Source organism: Rhinolophus ferrumequinum, chromosome 2 (assembly GCF_004115265.2).
Source record: "Rhinolophus ferrumequinum isolate MPI-CBG mRhiFer1 chromosome 2, mRhiFer1_v1.p, whole genome shotgun sequence".
NCBI classification, from domain to species: domain Eukaryota; kingdom Metazoa; phylum Chordata; class Mammalia; order Chiroptera; family Rhinolophidae; genus Rhinolophus; species Rhinolophus ferrumequinum.
In genome coordinates this window covers 104138973-104143950 of record NC_046285.1, presented here as the reverse complement: position 1 = coordinate 104143950, position 4978 = coordinate 104138973, and positions in this window count along the sequence as shown.

The following is a 4978-nucleotide window of genomic DNA, read 5'->3' as shown; positions in this document are numbered from 1 at the left end:
AGCTGAATGCATGTCTACAGTCAGGTGATTCTTGGCATCCAGCATCAACAGTGAGGGTGCTGCTGCTGCCCTTGATGGCCAACAAGGAGCCCTTCACCTTTCTACGTAGTGCTGGACTCCCCTCCTAAAATCACACAGTGCAGACTGAGTCCATGGGAGCTCAAAGTGGTTCTTACGGAAAGAGTCAGGAATAGAGCTGTTTGGGCAATTGAAGCATTGTTTCTGTGTTCTAGCGTGTAGTATTATACAAGGGGCATGTCCACTGCCTCGGCCTGGAGGGGGGCAAAGCCTTTCCAGGTAGATGGTCCCTGGGCCTTCGGCAGAAGCCCAAAATGGACTTCCCTCATTTCCTCTCATTCTGTCTTCCTCCTTTTCTCTCTCTCTCTTTTCTGCTCCCACTTTTGCCCCAAGATTTGCCTTACTTCCCTAGATAAATAATGAATAGAAGGGAACTTCAGAGTCTGACAAAGGAAATATCTACAGATAACATCATACTTAATGATGAAAGACTGGAGGCTTTCTTCCCAAGATCCAAAACAAAACAAGGACTCCACCTTCACCACCACTTCTGTTCGACATTGTACTAGAGAGTCGGAAAGGTCCATGTTAGAAAAGGTGCATATTATTTACAGATGGCATGATCATCTATGTAGAAAGTCTGATGGGATCTACAAAAAAGTTACTGGAGTTAATAAGTGAATTCAGCAAGGTGGCCGGATCCAAGATCAATATGCAAATATCAATTGTATTTCTACATACCAGCAGCAGACAATTGGAAATTGAAATTAAAAGATAATAGCACTTATAATAGCAACACAATACCAGTTACCATGCAAAAAGATGAAATACTTAGGGATGACCCTAACAAAAGATGTTAGAGCTTTGTGTACTGAAAACTACAAAACATTGCTGACAGAAATTAAAGGAGACCTAATAAATGGCAGGAGTGTCTTATCCGTGGATGGAAAGACTCAGTTTTGTCAGAGTGTCAATTCTCCATGCATTTATCTATAGACTCAACACAATCCCAACTATAATCCCATGAGGCTTTTTCGTAGGAATTAACAAACTGATGCTCAAATTCCCGTGGAAACTCCAAGGACCTAAAATAGCTAAAACAACTCTGAAAAGGAAGAACAGACCTGGAGGACTAACACCACCTCATTTCCAGATCAATTATAAACCTGTAGTAACCAAAAAGTGTGGTATTGGTGTAAAGATTGAAGAATACATCACTGGAACAGAATAGGGAACCCAGAAATAGATCCACTTGTGGACATCTGAGTTTTCACAAAGGTGCAAAGGCCATTCAGTGGGCAAAAAATGGTGTTTTCAAGAAATGATACTGGAACAATGATGTCCTTATACCAAAAAAAAAAAAAAAAGAACTTTGATCCATAGTAATTAACTCGAAATGGATCAAAGTAAACTTAAAACTATAACATTTCTAGAAGAAAATAAGGAGAAAACCTTTGTCACTGTAGGTTATACAAAATTTCTTAGATGTGACACCAAAAGGATCATTGAAAAAGAACAAATTGATAATTGCACTTCATCAAAATTTAAAATGCCTGCAGACACTCTTAAGCAAATGAAAACACAAGCCACAGACTGGGAGAAAATATTTGCAAGCATATCTAAAAAAGGACTTAGGTCCAGAATATACAAGAGCTCTGAAAACTGAACAATAAGAAAACAGTTTAAAAAATGGACAAGAGATTTAACGTCTATTTCATCAAAGAAGATATAAAGATGACAAATAAGCACATATCAATGTTTACTAAGAAACCAGATGACTAATTTTTGTACTGTGTCACGCATGGGTGATCAAAGCTCCTCTTAGTCCTCTGTGAGCCTGTGATTCAGAGAGAATCTTAAAAAATATTGTAGATGGGGCACAGCGGCGTCCGCAAGCCTCAGTATTCTACTTAGAAACGGGGGAGAATACCACTGCATCCTAATCTGGTCCTCTCCATCTCACTGTCTATCACGTCATCACAGTGAGTTATGATTCATCGGAACGGTTAAGGGCTAAGCAGTCAGTTTCAACATAGACTAGTATTTTTTAACTCTCGAGTAGAGGTAAAATGATGAAAAGCTGAATAGCAAGTAGTTCCCGTAGACTTATCACAAGTTTTGACAAAACTTAACATCTTAATGTCACTGTGATGAATGACCGGGGTCAAATTATGTTCGTTTGGGCTCAAGCAGTATGGTATAGTGAAAAGAACTGTAAAGGCAGACAGGCCTGACTTAAAACTCAGTTCTCCCACTCACCACTTGTGACCTTGGACAAGTTACTTAAACTTTCTGAGCCTTAATTTACTCATCTGTAAAATAGGGTTAATAACAGCCGTTTCTCAGGACTGTTGTCACGATTAAATAAGCTAATACATGTAAAGTCCTAACTCTGTGCTTGGTATGCAGTAGGTGGTGGTGGTCATGCACAAGCAGTTACAAACAGGTTGTGTGGCAGCACTGTGTTAGGCCTGAGGTTACAGCCAGCACAAGACAGTCCCCAGGGAGTTTTCAGGCTAATGAGATTAGTCAAGTGGTTGTTCTGGGTGAAACAGTTGACGTGGAAATAAACTGACTCTTAGGGTTGCATCTCTTACATGAAGACACCAGCAGTGCCCTTGACAGTCCTGCTGTTTGTCCCAGAATTCCTCTTCCAAGAGGGGAAACTACCATTTGTTGATTGCTTACTATGCGACAGGAACAGTGACAGGCCTTTTACAGTCTCATTTCCCCCTATAATAACCCGGTGAAATCTGTGGTCTTATTCACATTTCACAAATGGCCAAGGTCACTGAAGTGAGTAAGTGACAGACCCAAGTTCAAACCCAAATCGGTCGGCCTGTAAATTGTCACTCTGTCGCACTCCCATGACTGTAGTAGTTGAACAATTTGTGACTAACATGAAAAACACTCTCTAATTAAGCCTTAATCCTGCAAGGCAGCATGAGGAGATTTCTCAAAGGCGTGTTCCGAGGTGGGGTAGGAGGGACTTTTTACAGGAGAGGTCAGCCAAGGTTTAGCTTGTGTCAGGAACAGCTGGTTAAGAAGCAAATTATCCTGTGAACTAGGAACCATTGTTCAGGCAATTTGGATTTATCAAGATGGGTGGGGAGGAAATTAGGGGCTAAGGTCATGAGCAAGAAGAGATGAGGAGGGGCACCTCTCAGGGACAAGGACAGGTGAGGCTCTGTCGGCTGCAGCAGAACATTTTTGGTCCTTCGGGGTCTCTTGCACCAGCATCTGAGTCTCTTAATCCAAATGCAAAGGGTCAAAACTAAGGGTCTTTTTCTGTGCTTCTACCCTTTGCTACATGGCAGAATGAGTCTGGGAAGATCAGTTCTTTAGTTAGGATTGAGTAATGTTACTACCTGTATGTTGTTTGCAGTTATGATGCTTAATGAAAAAAGTCCTGACCTTGAAGCTAGAAAACATGGACCATCACATAACCTGTCTGGGCCTGTCCCCTTTATGTGGCTGGGATTAGATGTTGAGAACACAGTTTGTAGGAAGTAAAAGCACTAGTTAAATATTAACTACAATGCTGATACTACTAAGACGATGATTTGGGCTAAGATTCCTGCAGTAGGGAGATTATGAACTGCCTTATGTATTTCTTCAGAAGAAGGCTAGAGAGTCAGGCAGGTACAGAAAGTGGCAGAAACTTATTTAGAGGGAAAAAAAAAACTCTCAGTAGAGAGAGTGGTGTCAGGAAGGACCTGATAGCCGCTAATTTCTCTTTGCTTTCTTGATAAAACAAGAATTGAGAGTATTCGATGAAACCAACAATCCTTTTAGAGAACCCAAGAGATAGATTCCTTTGTTTCAAACTGCCATTTAAGTAGGCAGATATGACAGAGATTCCAATGGCATTATTGTGCCTTAATACAGTAGCATTATAGAAATATAGAGCAATCTGGTTTGTAATGGAAGTTAGTTTTATTGAGTGTATACGTTTGAGGTCCTTCTTGTGTTTGATTTCCTATTCTCTAAAATATTTGTGACCTATTAATGAAGAACTACTCTGTTTAAATTACTGCAAGTTGTACTCAATTTGAATTAAATCCACCCTAAATTTTAAAAGTGTGACTCTCTGTAAGTCTTAGTTTTTCAGTTGTGCCCAGTTGTGCCCTTTGATTACAAGGACTGTACAACTGTGTGGTAGCATGTGCCCCGATTAGATATTAGGATCACACCATCAAATTCCATTTTTGTTTTTAGCTTTTAAACATATTTCTTTGAAGTTTAATTTACTATTGTTTAGTTTCCAAGTAAGATTTTGATTTTTCACATTGAATAGGTAAACATATACCCTGTTTCCCCGAAAATAAGACGTACTTGGACAATCGGCACTAATGCGTCTTTTGGAGCAATAATTAATATAAGACCTGGTCTTATATTATATGAGACCCAGTATTATATTATATTATATTATATTATATTATATTATATTATATTATATTATATTATACCTGGTCTTATATTATAGTAAAATAAGACCGGGTTTTATATTAATTTTTGCTCTAAAAGACACATTGGAGCTGATTGTCTAGCTAGGTCTTATTTTCAGGGAAACACGGTAGTAACTAAACAAACTTAGTTTTGATTTTTCCAAATCCACTATTCATAAAAGTTTGGTTTCTGTGTAGCTGGTAATATAGTAATTATTTACTAAACAAATGTAAATTTTCCATTTGGTAGATTTTCTTCAAAAGGGTTCCGAACACTGGATGATTTTCTTATGCAAATCAGCATGTTTTTATGAATTGCTTCTTCTGTCATCAAGTCATATATAATCAGGGAAATCACGTTATAGTAATCTAAATAAAGCATAGAAAATTGCAAATTTCCTAAATTAAAGTAAAAAAAAAACTTACAATCATGAATCAAGTAGATTAATTTTATTCTATATGTTTGATCTCAAAAGTATGTGATTTGATCATTAGTAAATAAAAATGTGTAC